Source organism: Chiloscyllium plagiosum, unplaced genomic scaffold (genome assembly GCF_037043375.1).
Source record: "Chiloscyllium plagiosum isolate Xiang-an unplaced genomic scaffold, Cpla_swu_hap1 HiC_scaffold_15, whole genome shotgun sequence".
Lineage (NCBI taxonomy): Eukaryota > Metazoa > Chordata > Chondrichthyes > Orectolobiformes > Hemiscylliidae > Chiloscyllium > Chiloscyllium plagiosum.
Window position 1 is genome coordinate 73,819,112 of NW_028270153.1, and position 19,689 is coordinate 73,838,800.

General features: G+C 45.7%; 1 pseudogene; it reads left to right on the plus strand.

Annotated features, from left to right (window-relative positions):
* The window catches only part of LOC148147690 (uncharacterized), a 29,547-nt pseudogene extending 9,939 nt beyond the window's left edge, over positions 1-19,608 (plus strand).
* The last annotated feature ends 81 nt before the right edge of the window (positions 19,609-19,689 follow it).

The following is a 19,689-nucleotide window of genomic DNA, read 5'->3' on the forward strand; positions in this document are numbered from 1 at the left end:
TCTTCTGTTATTATCATGTAATCTCCCTGTACCCCTGCACATTTTGTTATCTCTGCCTGTTTTACTACTGAATATCCTGTGCAGATGTGAACAATCTTATCAACCTGCGATGAAAAAATGTGTCTGTAAAATCAATTGCCTGAATCAAATTTACAATTCTCCTGTTCATATTATCGATTGACATTATATCTCCCAAATGTAATCTGCCTCCTTGCTCTGCATTATATTTCATTCCATCTGTCAGAAAGAGGGATGTTTGAATACTGGTGACTGGAGGATATTATTGCACTCCCCTCCAATCTCCACAGCCAAAGCCCCATTCTGTCCCTGATGCCTTAATAAGCAATGCTTTAATAAACAAAATTATTAAATATGTCACATTTAGCTTTGATCTAAAATCAAAGAATGTAAATATTGCTGATTTAAGGCAAATAAAATGCAATAAGATATTTGCTATTTTAAAAAAAGTGCTGAAGAGCATTTTGTGGTGAAGTTACAAAGTTGCCTCTTTACATCAGTGAAAGGAACGCCCAGGTGCATAGCCAGGGTAATTATGGTGACAATCTGTTGGTTGGCGGTTGATCGAGTGATCAGCACAGTAACAACCCCTTGACTGCTTTGTTTGAGGAGGGCTGTTGAATGCAGCATTGTGCATGGAAAACAAAACAGATTCATCCAGCCTGCGAAAACGAAACGTCCATCATTCTCCCCCCTCACTGACTTCACTAGAACAATTGGCAATGGGAGATAAGAACAATAGCCAGTGATATCAACATCCAGTCCAGTCCAGTTATCAATGTCTACTGAAAGTGTTGTATTGAAAAGGGGTTAACTATAAATGTTTGTTCAGTGACTGTGATTAATGTCAATCTCCATGGAATCTAATTGTGTCACTAGAGGCTTTCCCTCTCCTATTAGTAAGGGCTTCTTTCAATGCATCATCCCCTTGTTTCTGCAACTGCATCACATCCACCACGAACGGCAGCTGCAGAGACAGGGAAAGGAGAGATCAGAATCTGAGGACAATGGACTGGAATGTTCGAACAATGGACAGACTCTTAATTTTCTTTCCTGGTCTTTATTATCTTATCGGATAGAATGTGTACTGCTGATTATTCAGGCGGGTTACTATCCCATCCTCGCTATTGTTGGTGCTCCTGGTAAGTCTCTTTATGTCTATCTCCATTCATTCATTCCCTAAACCATGTTGAACTCCATTGCTATTTCTGTTGTCTATATTTGACAAAGACAGAAACTATTACCTTCAGTTTCAATTAAACACTCCATTCATTATCCACAAATTTCAGACCCCTCCCTCACAAGCATCTGATACCGAGACTGCTCACAATGTTGAGGCCCCTTTTTATCCTGGACCGATTTATGCCTCGGTATTGTGTCCATCATCAAACCTGTCCATTGCCAGCTCCATAATACCACCAGATTCCACCTACATTTCAGTACTGTTGCTGAATAAACAATTATCTAAGCCTTGACAAAATTCAGACTTTACAGTTCAAACTTTCTCCTGGTCACACTTTCAGTTGTAAATATTTCAATTGCAAACTTGTTCTTGGCTCGAAAGTAATTCCATGACAGAAACACCATGTCAGAGTATTAATGTCACTGGAAGGATAATTCAGAGACACAAGCTAATATGCGAAAGACACTGTTTCATATCCAATCACAACTGAAAACAGACCTTAAATTCAAATGACAAGAATTGGAGAAAAAGAGGGTTTCACTAATAGCAACCATAAGACCCCCATGATTTTGTCTGAAATCCGAGCTGTTTCACTGATGTTGTTTGGGAAAGAAATCTAACATTCTTATGTTTTGGGCAAGGAGCAAGGAGGTAGGAAAAGTTTAGTTTGGGATTATGTTCAGCATGGACTAGTTGGACTGAAAGGTCTGCTTCTGTGCTGCTATGCAATGTGCTTGACTCTATTCTGCCTTGTGGAATGGCCTCTCAGGTCAAGGTCAATCAGTGTTGGTCATCAAATGCTGTCCTTACCAGTGATCAGGACATTCCTCATCTTCCGCCTCGGAACACTTCAACCCCAGGGCATCAATGTGGACTTCAACAGTTTCCTCATTTCCCCTTCCCCCACCTCACCCCAGTTCCAGACTTCCAGCTCAGCACTGTCCCCATGACTTGTCCTACGTGCCTATCTTCTTTTCCACCTAACCATTCCTCCCTCCAACCGCCCCCGACCTATCATCTTCATCCCCTCCTCACTCACCTATTGTACTCTATGCTACTTTCTCCCCACTCCCACCCTCCTCTCATTTATCTCTCCACCCTTCACGCACTCTGCCTGTATTCCTGATGAAGGGCTTTTGCCCGAAACGTCGATTTTACTGCTCCTCGGTAGCTGCCTGAATTGTTGTGCTTTTCGAGCACCACTCTAATCTAGAGTCTGGTTTCCAGCATCTGCAGTCATTGTTTTTACCTAGCGATGTAACAGTTCATCAGCAACTGACAAGAATCTGAGAACGAAGGCATTTTCAACACAGAGTGGGTGTGCCATGTATACAGTCACTGGAGCATCAGTGAAGGTTCTGTAAATGGTTTCCTCAGGTTTGTGTATCAGCTACTGCTTTCATTCAGGGAGAGCTGAGGGTCTGGTGACCCCACTCTGAACAAGGTGTGGGCAGGGCATTCACAGTGTATTGGTGTCTTCAACACGGCTAACAAATGGAGCAGAGACTGCATGGAAGGAAAGCTCTGTAAACAGTGGGGAGCAAGGCACTACAATCTCCTCTCTGGGATTTCCAGGAATGTTTTCCAATATTGTACCTATTCCAGTTGCAATGTGTGAAGCTAGTTTGATTAGACAATGAAGAGGTCACAGAGCTTGTCGCTTGTGGTTTCACACCAGGGAGAGGATTGTGCTGATACGGACCATGAAGTGAACTGGTTTGATTCTGGAACTTTCAATCCAAAAATGTGCAACATAGGTGAATTGGCCTTGCTAAATTGCCCATTGGATTGGTTATTAGTGAGAGGTAAATACACGATAGCTGAAGGTTCTGGGTGGGTTACTCTTTGGACGGTCAGTGTGGACTTGTTGGGCCGAAGGGCCTATTTCCACAGTGTAGGGATTCTAACTCTAAAAGAATAGGTGTCATATCCCTCAGGTGCCATAGTGCCATTTCTGAGGTATTCATGAGGTGACATAGGCTATCTCTGTCCCATGAGGTGAATATGTTGTTTCTGTCTCCACAGTGAAAGGATGATCAGTGAAGATGAAGAAGTGCAGGAAATTTGAATTATTAAAGAGGAATTACTTGAAAAACTCATGCATTGAAGTGTGGTAAGTTGCTGCACCAAATGAGTCATGAATTTCGAGGACTGCGGAGATAGGGCTGCAGATGGAGCATGCTGGATGTTAGAAACAAATTTAATAAAATTTAGACGAGACCACCAAAACTAGAAACAAGACAATTTATTCTACGATCTTGCAAGAAAGAGCATCAAGTGCAGAAGCAGATGAGCAATGAACATTCAAACTAGTACACAGTTATACCTTTGAGCTGCGTGAGGTCACCTCTTTTGACTCCTACATTACCCAATCAACTTTATTCTCTGACTAACTTGCGATCTGCTCTTATTATTTCCCCCTTCTCCAAGTTGGCAACCCTTCCCTCTGTAAGTGCTGACATAAGGAAGATTTTGCTAAACTTGGATCTTGATGTTCCTTTCACTTTATCTTTTTGCTTGTAACATCTTCCATTGTTCATAGGTACATTCCATTCCTGAATATACATTTTAACAATGTGTCTTTCCTTGCCTACTTTATGTGTTTCAGCTATCTCAGCTGTTTTGCTGAGACTAAATTATTTAAACTATCATGATAAAATAGATTATTTACTAGGATAATTATGCACTAAAGTTAGTACCCAATTATACATTTTCCTAGTGCTTGCTGATTTAATCATTGTCTGCAGCTGCCCTTTACACTTGATTTATCAGCACTATACTTCAGCTTATTGTCACTACCTTTTTGCGAAAACAACACACTTCCCCATTTCTTACAACTCCCCTATTGCTTTTCTTTTACCATTTGTTGTTTTGCCAATTTTATTTTCTGCCCTCTTTTCACACTAAAGTTTAGAGGTTCACAATCTTGCCATTTTTGCCCTCCTAAGTCTGCCTTTTTTCAAATTCTAGGAGTAATCTGCTACTCTCTCTTTCTTGTGCGCATACTTGTCATGACCAACATTGATTGTTGTCCTCCTAAAGACATTACCAACTTACTCATTATCCACTTTAACATGTTAAATCCTATCATTAGACCTACTATTATCAGTAATACATAAATGCCTAAATTAACTAGCCACTTTCCCCAATCAGTCAGTCCCCAGTCGCCCCATCCCCATCCCTCATCTTTTCGAAGTTCATGCCCAATTTCTCTTATATTATTTATCTTTTTCTTTACTATTTCTTCCTTATCTTCCACTGTGGAAGAGGTGTCTGGGATGAAGGTGCAACATTACTTACCAATCAGAGCACAGTTCCCTTTTTTTCAGCCAAGAGATAGTCTAAAGCCATTCGATTCTGTAAAGCTGTTAGTCTTGTGGCAATCATTTCGGTGGTTATGGCCAATATTTGGGACTAAGTTTCTCCCGGTTTCATTAATTAACTTCTCAAGGGCAGCCGCCAGTTTCTGTATTTCTACCCCTGCCCTTGCAGCGCCGTAGTTTGGGAATAGTGTCCACAACAGACGGTCTCCTTCAGAGACCTCTCGGGCCTTACGTCTGTTGGGGAGATTTCACTGCGGTGTTTAATGTAGGGCTAGGGAGGGTGACACTTCCAGCCCTGAAATGGTTAACAACAGCCAAGTGAGCTGCTGCAGGCGATTGCATGACTGCTGGAGCTTGTAAGGGATATGCATAATGTTAATTAAATCTTGGAGCCTGTAAATACCAGCCAGTATCAATTGCCCCATCGAAACTCGGGATTAATAAAGAAACTGATCGGAATCTGTAACTGTTAGACAAGTGTGAATTGCTCTATCGGAACCTGTAACTAGTGAGTGTGAATGGCTCTATTTAAGTCTAAAGTTGATAAGTGTAATTGACAATTTAGTTAAACTAAAACTATTGAAAATGGCTAGCCTGTCAGACGCATAGTAATTCCTTGACACAATGGACTATTGAATACGGGATCGGAACCGCTCCCAGGGATGGCTGAGCCATTGTCAAGCACAGCAGGAGCTGGACAGGCACTTCGATGCGGCCAATATGAGGACGGATCCCCAGCGCGTGCAGATGAATGGACCAATGGGGAAGGCGAACTGACCGGGGACTCCAGGCAGCGCGAAGTATAATTGTGTCAACTTTGAACGGGAAGGCAGAACGCCTTCTCCAACGAATGCATGCCTGTAGATTCGTTGTATCAGTTAGGATTCTGTGAATAAACTGCTGTCTGCGTCTAATCATAGTTGCCAGTGTGAGTCTCTCCTTCCAAAAGAACACGCAAAGACGGGACCCTCCGGGTGCGTCTTAACACGTCTTATTCTCCCCTCCTTTCTCAGGTTGTGCTCATGTTTTTCTAATCGGAGGTGAGGAACTATATAAGTGAGGTAACAGCATTCACTCCAGCCTTTCTGACTTTGAGGCAGTGTTTCATTAACATCATAACATGCATGCATTCCTATACATTATGTTACACTAATGTATTTTTCCCCGGGAATAAATGGATAGGCCTTCAGGCCGCATATTTCAATATTTTCCGTTTAATATAAGGGGAACGGTCGTGGCAGTGGTTTGGCTGGTGTAGACACAAGATGATTTTCCTAATCGGAAGGGTGCGGCGTCATTCTGATTACAGAAACAGGTGGTATTTACTGCTCCTTTCGGTGGGGAAACTCTAAGGCCATCAATAGCACCCTGGGTTTTCGGGGCTGGTCTAGGGAACTATCTGACCCCTGTCAGATCTCCACTTTGTATCATTTGATCCGAGTCAAATTGTTGTACATCGTACACTTCTCTTTTGGTGAGCGGTATTACCGAGGTGGGGAGCCCAGATTGGCCATGGTGTGGGACCTCTGCACAGACCCAACAGTCGGCAAGTCCCTTTTGTTCAGCATAATTTTGGCATAGTGAAGTGAAGTGCTTTTTTCCCACCTCCTTGAACAGTTAATACTACTAACGTTACAATACTATACCAGTACCTGCCCATCTCTGACCCCTGCCTACTGTCCTGTCTATCTGTCTGTATTTGAGATTACAGGGAGCAAGAAATATTGCACTTTTCTTTTTTAAAAAAAAAATCAAGGTCGAAACAAAACATTGGGTGAGGGTGATAGGCCGGAGAGGGGGTGGGGGTGGAGAGGTCAGGAAGAAGATTGCAGGTCAAGAGGGCGGTGCTGAATCCGGGGGTTGGGACTGAGATAAGGTGGGCGGGAGGGGAAATGAGGAAGCTGGAGAAATCTACATTCATCCCGTGTGGTTGGAGGGTTCCTAGGCGGAAGATGAGGCGCTCTTCCTCCAGGCGTCGTGTGACCAGGGTCTGGCGATGGAGGAGGCCAAGGACCTGCATGTCCTTGGCGGAGTGGGAGGGGGAGATAAAGTGTTCAGCCACGGGGCGGTTGGGTTGGTTGGTGCGGGTGTCCCAGAGGTGTTCCCTGAAACGTTCGGCAAGTAGGCGCCCTGTCTCCCCAATGTAAAGGAGATTACATCGGGTGCAGCAGATACAGTAAATGGTATGTGGAGGTGCAGGTGAATTTGCAACAGATATGGAAAGATCCATTGGGGCCTTGGAGGGAAGTGAGGGGGGAGGTGTGGGCGCAGGTTTTGCACTTCTTGCGGTTGTAGAGGAAGGTGCTGGGAGTGGAGGTTGGGTTGGTGGGGGTGTGGACCTGACGAGGGAGTCGTGGGGGGAGTGGTCTCTCCAGAATGCTGATAGGGATGGGGAGGGGTGGTGGGGTCTGTTTGGAGGTGGCGGAAATGACAGAGGCTGATATGATATATCTGGAGGTTGGTGGGGTGGAAGGGTGATGGTTCTGTCTTAGTGGCGATTGGAGGGGCGGGGTTCAAGGGCAGAGGTGCGGGAAGTGGAGGAGATGCGGTGGAGAGCATCGTCGACCACGTCGGGAGGGGAAATTGCGGTCTGTGAAGAAGGAGGCCATTTAGGCTGTTCGGTAGTGGAATTGGTCCTCCTGGGACCAGATGCGGCGGAGGCGAAGGAATTGGGAATATGGGATAGTGTTTTTACAGGGGGCAGGGTGGGAGGAGGTGTAATCTAGATAGCTGTGGGAGTCGGTCAGTTTGTAGTAAATGTCTGTGTTGAGTCGATCGCCCGAGATAGAAATGGAGAGGTCGAGGGAGGAGTCTGAGATGGTCTAGGTAAATTTGAGGTCGGGGTGGAAGGTGTTAGTAAAGTGGATGAACTGTTCAACCTCCTTGTGGGAGCATGAGGTAGCGCCAATACAATAATCGATGTAGCAGAGGAAAAGGTGGGGGTTGGTGCCAGTGTAGCTGTGGAAGATGGACTGTTCCACATATCCGATGAAGAGGCAGGCATAGCTGGGGCCCATGCGGCTGCCCATGGCTACTCCTTTGGTTTTGAGGAATTGGGAGGATTGGAAGGAGAAGTTGTCAAGAGTGAGGACCAGTTCAGTCAGTTGAAGCAGGGTGTCAGTGGAAGGGCACTGGTTGAGTTGGCGGGAGAGGAAGAAGCAGAGGGCTTGGAGGCCTGTGTGATGGCGGATGGAAGTGTATAGGGACTGGATGTCCATCGTGAAGATAATTCGTTGGGGGCTGGGGTAACGAAAATCATGGAGGAGGTGGAGGGCGTGGGTGGTGTCCCGAACGTTGGCGGGGAGTTATCGGACTAAGGGGGACAGGACCGTGTCGAGTTATGCAGAGATGAGTTCGGTGGGGCAGGATCAGGCTGAGACAATGGGTCGTCCGGGGCAGTCAGGTTTGTGGATTTTGGGCAGAAAGTAGAAATGGGCGGTGCGGGATTGTGGGACTATGAGGTTGGAGGCAGTGGATGGGAGAACTCCTGTTGTGATGAGGTTATGGATGGTCTAGGAGATGATGGTTTGGTGGTGGGAGTTGGAGTCATGGTCAAGGGGGCAGTAGGAGGAGGTGTCCGCGAGTTGGCGTCTAGCTTCAGCGGTGTAAAGATCGGTGCACCAAACTAACACTGCGCCTCCCTTGTCTGCCGGTTTGATGGTGAGGTTGGGGTTGGAGTGGAGGGAGTGGAGGGCTGCGCATTGTGAGGGTGAGAGGTTGGAGTGGGTGAGAGGTGTGGACAGGTTGAGGCGGTCAATGTCGCAGCGGCTGTTGGATATGAAGAGATCGAGGGTGGATAAGAGGCCAGCACGGGGTGTCCAGGTGGATGGGGTGGGTTGGAGGCGGGAGAAGGGGTTGTCAGAGGGTGGGCGAGAGTCCTGGTTAAAGAAGTAGGCGCGGAGGCGAAGGCGGTGGAAGAAATGCTCGATGTCTTAGCTGCGTGTCGAACTCATTGATCCGGGAGCGTCGGGGGATGAAGGTGAGGCCTCTGCTGAGGATTGATCATTCATCCTCAGAGAGGGGGAGGTCTGGAGGGATGGTGAAAATATGGTAGGGCTGGGAGCTAGGACCTGGTGTGGGGCTGGAGCTGCGAGTGGGGGCAGAGTTAGGCATGGGAGTGGAGTTAGTCATGGGGGCGAGTTAGTTGTGCAGGTGGAGTTGGTCGTTGGGGCGGAGATAAACGTGGGGGCGGAGATTAACGTGGGGACGGAGATCTACGTGGGGCGGGGATCGATGTGGGAGCGGAGATCGACGTGGGGCGGAGAACGACGTGGGAGTGGTGTAGCGTATGGTGTGGTCCTTGAGCAGGTGAGTGACATCACTGGGGGCAGAAGTTGCTGCGGTGACTGCAGCTCTGGGGGCAGAAGTGGCGCACCGGGCAGTTACTAGTGGTGTACTGCAGGGATCTGTTTTGGGTCCACTGCTGTTTGTCATTTTTATTAATGATCTGGATGAGGTCGTCAAAAGATGGGTTAGTAAATTTGTAGATGACACTAAGGTCGGTAGAGTTGTGGATAGTGCCGAAGGATGTTGTAGGTTACAAAGGGGTACAGGTAAGCTACAGAGCTGGGCTGAGAGTTGGCAAATGGAGTTAATGCGGAAAAGTGTGAGGTGATTAACTGTGGAAGGAGCAACAGGAATACAGAGCACTGGGCTCATGGTAAAATTCTTGGTAGTGTCGATGAGCAGAGAGATCTTGGTGTCCATGCACATAGATCCCTGAAAGTTGTCACCCAGGTTGATAGGGTTGTTAAGAAGGCATTTGGTGTGTTAGCTTTTATTAGTAGAGGGACTGAGTTTCAGAACCATGACATCATGCTGCCGCTGTACACAACTCTGGTGCAGCCGCACTTGTATAATATTCAGGTCGTCGCATTATAGGAAGGATGTGGAAGCTTTGGAAACGGTTCAGAGGAGACTCACGAAGATGTTGCCTAGTATGGAGGGAGGGTGTTACCAGGAAAGGCTGATGGACCTGAGGCTGTTTTCATTAGAGAGAAGAAGGTTGAGAGGTGACTTAATTGAGACATATAAAATAATTAAAGGGTTACATAGGGTGGACAGTGTGAACATTTTCCTCGAATGGTGATGGCTCGCACAAGGGGACATACTTTAAATTGAAAGGTGATGGATATAGGACAGATGTCAGAGGTAGCTTTTTCACTCACGAGAGTAGTAGGGACATGGAATGCACTACCTACAACAGTTGTAGAGTCGTCAACTTTAAGGACATTTTATTGGTCATTGGATAGACAAATGGATGAAAATGGAATAGTGTAGGTTAGATGGGCTTCAGATGGGCTTCATTCATGGGCGAAACATTGAGGGCTGTACTGCGCTGTAATGTTCTATGTTCTACAGCATACCCCTTGGCAAAAAAAAAAGATAAACGGTAACACAATGCTTCCAGGCAAGAGGCAGACTTGATTAGGGAGCTTAAGGTAAAGGAATCCTCAGCAGACAGTGATCATAATATGACTGATATTACTCTTCAATTTGAGAGGGAGAAGACAAAATCAAAGGTAATGGTATTACAGCTGAATAAAGGCAACTACAGAGGCATGAGAGAGGAGGTGGGTAGAATTGACTGGGAGAGGAGTGTACCAGGAAAGACAGTGGAACAGCAATGGCAGGAGGTTCTGGGAGTAACTCAGGAGACACAGCAGAGATTCATCCCAAGGGAAAAGAAGCATGGTACAGGGAGGATGAGGCAACCATGGCTGACGAGGGAAGGCAGAGATAGCATGAATGTAAAAGAAAAAGCAGATAATTTAGCAAAGGGCAGTGGGAGACCAAAGGATTGGGAACTTGCAAAGACCAATAGAGGGGAACAACAAAATATATAAGGAGTGTCACAATGAAATATGAGGGTAAGCTAGCCAGACATATCAAGGAATACTGCAAGAGTTTCTTCAGATACATAAAGTGCCAAAAGAGAGGCAAAAGTTGGGCTGCTGGAAAATGACGCTGGAAATATAGTTGTGGGGAAAAGAAAATGGCTGAGGAATTGAAAAATTATTCTGTGTCTGACTTCATGGTGGAAAGTACAAGTAATATCAAATATATTCAAGAGAGTCTCGGGAAGAGCTGAGTATGATGGCCATCGCCAAAACAGGAGGTTCTGGAAAAACCAAATGGCCAGAAGGTGGATACATCACCTGGACCAGATGGACTACACCCCAGAGTTCTCAGGCAGTTAGCTGAAGAGAGAGTAGAAGCATGAGTGGCGATCTTTCAGAAATTGCTCGAGTCAAAGAGGTTCCCAGAGAACTGGAAATTCGCTAACGGGACACTTGTTTAATAAGCGACTAACACACAAAACAGAAAATTATAGTCCGATTACCCTAACCTCAGTCATGGGTAAGATCCTGGAATCCATTGTGAAGGATGTGATCTCTGAATATTTGGAAGTGTACGATAAAATAGGCAAAGTCAGCATGGTTTCATCAAGGGGAGGTCATGCTTGACAAATTAGCTAGAAATACTTGAGAGATTAGAAAGACTTAGCATCAACGATCAGCATGGACAAGTTGGACCGAAGGGTCTGTTTCTGTGTTGTATATCTCTATTAGCTATGACTCTAAATAACAAGCATGTTAGACCAAGGAGAGCCAATGGGTGTTATCTATCTGGACTTCAAGAAGACCTTTGACAAGGTGACTGACAGGAAGCTGCGAAGTAAATGAGGGACCCATAGTGTTAGACACAAGGTGCTAGCATGGATAGAATATTGGCTGCTTGGTCAAAAGCAGAGAGTGGGGGTAAAAGGGTCCTTCTCATGATAGCAGCCAGTGACGAGTGGTGTTCTGCAAGGCTCAGTGTTGGGAGCTCAACATTTCACTTTATACATTAACGAGATGAAGGAACTGAGGGCATTCTGGCTAAGTTTGCAGATGATACAAAGATAGGTCGAGGGACAGGTAACAGTGAAAAGGTAGGGAGTCTGCAGAAGGATTTGGACAGGTTAGAAAAGTGAGCAAAGAAGTGGCAGGTGAAGTACAATGTGAGAAATATGAATTCATGCACTTCTGAGGCTCTAGAAGGTTCTGGTCAGACAACATTTGGAGAATTGTGTGCAGTTTTGGGCCCCATATCTTAGGAAGGCCCTGGAGTGTGTTCAGAGACAGTTCAAGAGAATGGCCCCAGAAATGAAAAGCTTAATTGAATGGCAGAGCAGGCTTGATGGACTTACTGGCCTAATTTCTGTTTTTGTGTCTTATAGTCTTAAAAAAAGAACAAAATAACCTGGTTAAAGTGACAGCATTGTCACATCCAGGCGCACTGGCACAGACATACATACAGATACACAGAAACATGCACACTGACACACATGAACACACACAGAAACATGCACACACACAGACACACTGACTCACATACATATAGATACACAGAAACATGCACACATACTTGTTTTAAATGGAAGTAATGCACAAAACAGAAAATTACAGTCTGATTACCCTAACCTCGGTCCTGGGTAAGATCCTGGAATCCATTGTGAAGGATGAGATTTCTGAATACTTGGAAGTGTATGGTAAAATAGGCAAAGTCAGCAGTAAATGACACTTCCCTGAGATTAACCATCTTGAACACAGTTTGAGTCAATCAGAGGTGGCTCAGTGGTTCGCACTGCTGCCTCAAATGCCAGGAACCAGGGTTCGATCCCAGCCTCGGACGACTGTGTGAGTTTGCACATTCTCCCTCTGTCGACATGCTCCGATTTCTATCCGCAGTCTAAAGTTGTGCAAGTTAGGTGAATTGGTTGTGCTAAATTGCCCTCAGTGTTCAGGAATGTGTATGTTAGGTGCATTAGTCAGGGGTAAATATAGGATGGGGAAATGGGTCTGGATGGGTTACTCTTCGGAGGGTCAGTGTGGACATGTTGGGCTGAAGGGCCTGTTCACACAGTGTCAGAATTGTAAAAAAATATCTCAATGAGGAAGTGAGACAGTGCTGTGATGTCCCCCAGTTGTTGTCAGGGAGGAGGTGAATGTGTTTAATAAATTCATGATCATTTGTAAAATGAACAAACATCCACTGGTACAACAGATCCATATAGTCGCTTCATGTCCTTGTGTGAAATAGTTTGATGTTCAGAAACTCACTAACTTTACTGGTTAAGTTCATCCCACTCACATGTTGTGTTTGTCTGTGTGGAAATACGAGGTTACCCTGTGGGATAAATCTGTGTTCCTTGCCTGTAGAAGACTGTTCCCTTGTCTGAATAAAAGCATTTTGTAGCTGGTTTGAAACTGCAGCTTTGTCTCTGTGTGGATTTCAGATCTGAGGCCAGTTTGTGTGTGTGTGTGTGAGAGAGAATGAGTGTGGGTACTGCTGGAAGCTCAGTTCCAGTTTTGAAACTTTACCAACCCGTCCCTGAAACAGACCCTGTCTGAAGTGACCCCCAGGAGAAGTGTCTAGATTAGATTAGATTACTTCCAGTGTGGAAACAAGCCCTTCAGCCCAACAAGTCCACACCGACCCGCCGAAGAGTATACCACCCAGACCCATACTCCTACATTTACCCCTTCACCTAACACTACGGGCAATTTAGCATGGCCAATTCACCTAACCTGTACATTTTTGGATTGTCAGAGGAAACCGGAGCACCCGGAGGAAACCCACGCAGACACGGGGAGAATGTGCAAACTCCACACAGAGAGTCTAGTCCTCATGGGAGCGAGGGAGTGTGGGAAACGAGCAAGCGGGAGAGCTGGGACTCAGTAATGGTATCACCTTTTCAGACTGTGTCTTTCCTGAACTCCTGCCTGTCACTGACTGATTTCCCGTCTCTTTCTTACATTGTCACTTTATGTCTCTTTGTTTCTCACTTTGTGTCCTTGTATCTTTCTCTCAAAGTCTCTCTACTTTTCTCTCTTTTGGTCTTTCTCTCTTTCCCTCCTGCGTCTCTATCTCTCACATACCCAACTCTTTATTTCATTCTCCCTCTGTCTGTCCCCTCCCTCCACCTTTCCTCCCCTCTGTCTCTCTGCAGTTTTCCTGCACTCCCTCCAAACTTTTTTCTCCCAAAACAAATTGCCGAATGTGACTCCCTGACAAATGTGGCCTCTTGAATTTTGTGTCATCCAATTTTGAGACCCCATGTACCCCCATTTCACACCCTCCCCTTCTTCCACTTTCTGACCCCCCCCGATATTCCCTCAACATGTTTCACTACTTCCCACTTTTGCCCTGTCTTTACCCCACAATTTCACCCCACCCACACAGCTATTTGCCCCATCCCCGAATGTTGAGTCACACCAAAAGAATATTGCTCTCCATCACATATTGCACTCCCCCGCAAAAATATGTTGCCTACAACCTGACAAATATTGTCATCAAATATTGTGTTCCCTCCATTTCTGTTCCCCCTTAATATTGTCAAATATTTTGCCCCCCATCCCAATTTTATAGTCTGCACTCCCTGTGTCCGCTAAACTATTTAACCCCCAACAAAGTTTTGTGCCTGACAGAGACAGTTGGAAGGAAAGAGTGAAGAAGAGGGACGGACAGAGGGAAGGAGGGAGACAGAAATAATTCAAGACGAGAAAAGAGGCATAGAGGTGAGAAAAGCTATAGGGAGAGGTGGACCGACAGGGAGAGAGAAGGAAACAGAGGGAGAATCCCACTCCAATAAGTATTCAATCCCGCCACCGTTCCACCCGAAATTTGCCCCCGGGGATAGGACAGGGATAGACAGCCACAGGCAAATGGAGAGTGAAACCCCAGGGAGAGAGATGGGGAACAGGGAGACATAGGTAAACAGAGGGAAAGCTCCATCTGGAGAGTCAGAAGGGTAGACAGATTGAGAGAGAGAGAGAAATCTTGGGAGAGACAGAGAAAGATCCTCGGGAGAGAAACTGTGCAGGACAGAGACAGAGATGCAGAGGCAGAGGAAGAGAAATATAGGGACGAATTGAGGGGGGCAGAAAGACCCCAGAGAGAGAGAGATACAAGGACAGACAGGAGAGAAAGAAACTGGGACAGAAAAGGTGAAAATGGAGTAATACAGAGAGAGAAATAGTGAGTGAGAGAGACACACGGAGAAAGAGATTAGATTACTTACAGTGTGGAAACAGGGCCTTTGGGCCAACAAGTCCACACCGACCCCTCCGAAGAGCAACCCATCCAGACCCATTTCCCTACACCTAACACTATGGGCAATTTATCATGGCAAATTCACCTAACCTGCACATTTTTGGACTGTGGGAGGAAACCGGAGCACCCAGAGGAAACCCACACAGACACAGCGAGAATGTGCAAACTCCACACAGACAGTTGCCTGAGGCAGAGAACTGAACCCATGTCTCTGGCACTGTGAGGCAGCAGTGCTAACCACTGTGCCACCGTACTACTCAGAGAGACAAAGCAAAAAGGACAGACAGGAAGCGGGAGTGAGAAATCTCATTGAGAATAGGGGAAAATGTAGAGAGTGAGAAGGAGAAAGAGAGTAAAATAAACCCAGAGATACAGAGACAGAAGAAAAGAGGGAGATAGAGGGAGAAAGAGAGAGAGAGAGAGAGAGAGAGAAACACCCAGTTTCGAATCCAGTCTGTGTGGGAGTTGGTACATTCTCCTTGTGTTTGCCTGGGTTTCCTCTGGGTGCTTTTGTTCCTCCCACAGTTCAAGGATGAACAGGTTAAGTGGATGAGCCATGGGAAATGTAGGGTTACAGAGATGGGAAGGGTTTGGGGAGGCAGTCCTTCAGAGGGTTGGTGTGGAATCAATGGGCTGAATGGCCTGCTTCCATCCTGTGGGGAATTTATGGAAACCCAAGGAGAGAAAGAAGTCTGTAGGGAGAAAGGTAAACAGAAATATCATTGAGCATGAGCGATGGAGAGGGACAGAGAATGAGGGGGATGTGGCTCAAATGACCCTCAGGGAGCAACAGCAAGATCACAGAGGGCAGAGAGAGGTTGGCGGGAAAGGCCAAAGATCAGAAACACTGAATGGCAGATCAGTTCCTGAAAAACCTGGGGAGAGGGTGAAAGAGTGGGCTGGGGTAGAAGTGAAGGATATTGGAGAGAGGGGAATTTATAGAAAGCTGTGGGATGGACAGGCAGCTGGGAATATGGAGGCTGAGAGGGAGGGAGACAGTGAAATCTGTGGGATCAGACTGTGCAGCAGCTCCCTTTTGCCTATCTGAATTCCCATACCCCCTCTATCCACCAGAGCCTACCCCCTTGTGGTACAAACCCCTAGAGTATTATTGTAAAGGGGCAGGTGTCTGACTTGCAGCTGAGGGGCTTCTGACTAACTCCTGTTATTGAAACGTTCGTGGAGGTGCTGCGGATGGTTTGCTGGGGATGGTTTGCTGGAGGTTGTGCTGTGAGCTGCCTCAGACATTCAGGGAGACCTGAGGATTTGGTGACCCAACTCTGGATGGAGTCTGGGGACTGTAGTTACAGCATCTGAGTCTGTAACATGAACAACAAATGGAGCAGGGGCTGGAGAGAGGGGCAGCTCTGAAACCACGGAGTGAGTGTGGGTGGGGAAAGGGATCTGCCGTATCCACTCCGGGTTTTCCAAGAACAGCTTCCCAAGCGACACTTAACCCAGGAGCAGCGTGTGAGGGGACCCTGATTGAACAAGGAGCTGGTCACTGAGCAGTGTAACCTCCTTCAACACGACCTGCAGCTTCACACCAGGGGCGTGGTGCTGCCAGTGGCTATTAGGGTCACAGCTTCATTCAGCTTCTAGGATCCGGAACTTTCCAGGCAGACGTGGGGGACATATCCATCATCTCCCAGTATGGATCTCCCGCCATTCGGTGACGGAGGATATATATGGCGGATGAGGTGAATACAATGTTTCCTCCCTCAGCAGAAAGCTGCCAGGGCTACCCTTGTTTCCCCAGTATAGTGGGATTCCCGATGGTGTACATGGCTCTGCAGGGTCCCCATGTCAATGGGGAGAGTTAGAGGAACTGAAGGACCTCTCACTCCATTAATGATGCAGTGTGACCATGCACAGTACATCATGTTGGTGAATACCCACTGTCCTGGCAGCAGCCACAGCCTCTTCATTCAGAAGCAGTCAGCCATTCCCATCATCTTCAGGTCCCAACATCGAAAGAAAGGATGGCGTCTCAGATGAGGCCACCCCCTTTGGACACGGTTCAACACACCCTGCCCCTCACCACCCCCACCGCCAACCAACCACATCAAAATATCCCATCTAAACTGAAAGCAATGGGACCACTGGGATAATCAGGGATCAGACCATCAGGGAGATGGAGCAACACTTCCGATGTTGGAACTAGGTCCTGCAATCTCCCTCCATTTATGTATCCTTTCTGAAAAATTCACAGGTTCACAGTTAGCCACGCTACATTCCATCTGCCAAATGGTTATTTACTGCTTATCCATTTACAGATCCTGCACCTCCTCTTGATAAATTTGTTTCCTTCATATCTCAGCATCATTGCTGAATTTAGTGTGAATGCATTTGTTCCATTTATCTAAACCGTTGATATAATTTGCAAATAGATGAGGACCCAGCAGGTGTCTGTGCAGTCATTATTTTCTGTTAAACTGATAAAGACTGATTATCTCAGTGGATGGTATCTTCAATATGAGGCTGAGCCTTTCCCTCCACCAGGAGTGTGTGCCGGCTGTTGTGGAGGCAGTAGATGTCCATCATCAGGCACTTTCCTTGAACATCATTGACCCGTCACCATGAGAATTCTTGGGTTCTGGAATCAATGTTGGGGAATTACAAGGTAACTCCTTTCTTGACCTTACAGCATGGTTCCATCACCATTGGTGGGTCTGTCCAGCCTTTGGGACGGGATATACCCAGGATTAGTGATGGGGCTTCGTGAAACATTACCCATCAGGTTTGATTCTGTGTGTAATGACAATGTCAGACTGTTTCCTGATCAATCAAAATGAGCAATAAAGGTGACAATGGAGCAGGGAATAATGGCTTAAAAAGCTGAATGAAAGACATGCCATCTGATTACACATTGTATCTTTAAAAATGATTGAGGAACTCAATGCAAACATTGAGGTAAATGGATACAATTTAATGACATCAGAGAGTCCTTACTCCAGGGTGTCTGATATTTGGAACTGTACATCCAGGACCTTTTATATTTGGGGACGTAATGTAAAACATAAAAAGAGGTGGAGTAGATCTCCAAGTAAAAGTTGATATCTGTACGATTGTAACCAGGGAATCTTACATCAAATCTTCACGTTTTTGGCTTAATCTTATTGTTTCTGTACACAAAGTGCCAGTTGAGTTGAGTTTGGAGAGAGATTTTCACCCTGACGCTGAGTGGATTTCACCAAACCTAATGGACAGAAGGGGCATCACTAAGAAGGGGCCTTCGTGATGTGGCTTTTTATGACACTATCATATTCTCAAACGGATATTCTCCTGAACATTCTGTAACCAACATTCCTCCGGAACAGTCTATTACTGACATTCTCCAACACGTTCTATAACTGACATTCTCCGGAACATTCTATAAATGGCATTCTCCGGAACATTCTACAAGTCACATTCTCTGAACATTCCATCACCAACATTCCCAGAATATTCTATTATTGACATTCTCTTAACACATTCTATAACCAACATTCTCTGGAACATTCTAGAAACAGCATTCTCCAGAACATTCTCTGACCCACCTTCCCTGGAACATTCTATAACCAACATTCTTCAGAACATTATTTTACCAACATTTCCAGGAAAAGTCTACAGCCTACATTCCCCGGAACATTCTGAAACTGACATTCCCCTGAACAATCTATATCCAACATTCTCTTGATCATTCTATAAGCAACATTCTCCAAATCATTCTAAAACTGACATTATTTGTGAACAGCTGGATGACATTTAATTGAAAGAACATAAAATCCTGAGGGCAAAGATCCTGTTCCATGGAGAAGGAAACACTGTTTCGAAGTCCCTCAGGCAGTTAAAGGGCTTTCCCTTCCATTACATTTCTTCAACTCAGATAATCGATCAACCACAATTTAGACTAAAAGATCAAAGTTTCTAATGTCCGTTTGTCTTCAAGGAACTGGGACAGAATCATTCAGGACGGCAATGTTTACTCTGTCTTTGGAACTGTAAAGCAGTGACCTGTCTGCTTTTGAGTGATTGAGTGTGTGGGAATGTTCTAGAAACCATCGGTTCTTTTAGATGCATGTCTGTGTGTTTAGGGAGGGAGGGTTTCATCTGTATTAAATCACATTTCTGTCAGTAATTCAGAATTTACCATGTGTTATTCCAGCTACAAATACATCAATAAATCTCTGAATGTTTCATTTTGAAAATCTCACTCTGGTCTCAATGAATTGTAAAATGTCCTTCAGGTTCATATCTAAATTGTTGGTTTTCCTTCCTCACAGTTAACATCATGACGATCTTCGTCCTGCTTTATAAAGATTGTGGATTGTCTCCATGTGTCAGACGTTACCTGGGGGCAATGGCAATGACGGATCTACTGGTTATTATCCTCGATATGATATTGAGACACATTCCCATTGTTTATTGGGATCGGTTTTATTTCCTGTACTCCGTCCCCGTGTGCAATATCAACGTCATCCTGCCGTATGCAGCCACTGACTGTTCTGTCTGGTTCACCGTCACTTTCACCTTTGATCGGTTTGTGGCCATTTGTTGCCAGAAGCTGAAAAATAAATATTGCAGTGAGAAAACGGCGGCTGTGGTTCTGGGAGCAGTGACAGTGCTGAGCTGTTTAAAGAACATTTTCTGGTATTTCATGCTCACGGGTCTTTATCGGTTGGCGAACTCCCCCTGGTTTTGTTACACAATGAACGGTGTTCTATCTTCTCGTGTCTGGGTCACAATCAAGTTCCTCCACCACATTCTAACACCAGCTCTCCCATTCCTTCTGATTCTGCTGCTCAATGTTTTCACCGTCAGACACATTTTAGTGACCAGCAGTGCCCGCAGGAGACTCCAGATTCACACCAATGGGGATATTCACCATGATACAGAAATGCAAAATCGAAAAACATCTATCATTTTATTGTTTATGATCTCAGCCAATTTCATCCTGTTATGGTCAACATTAATGCTGTATTCGATATCGAATCGGATGTTTAATTTGGCATATACCCCTGTGTATCTGCATCGCTTTGTGTGTGAATTGGGCTTCATGCTGCAGCTCCTCAGTTGCTGCACAAA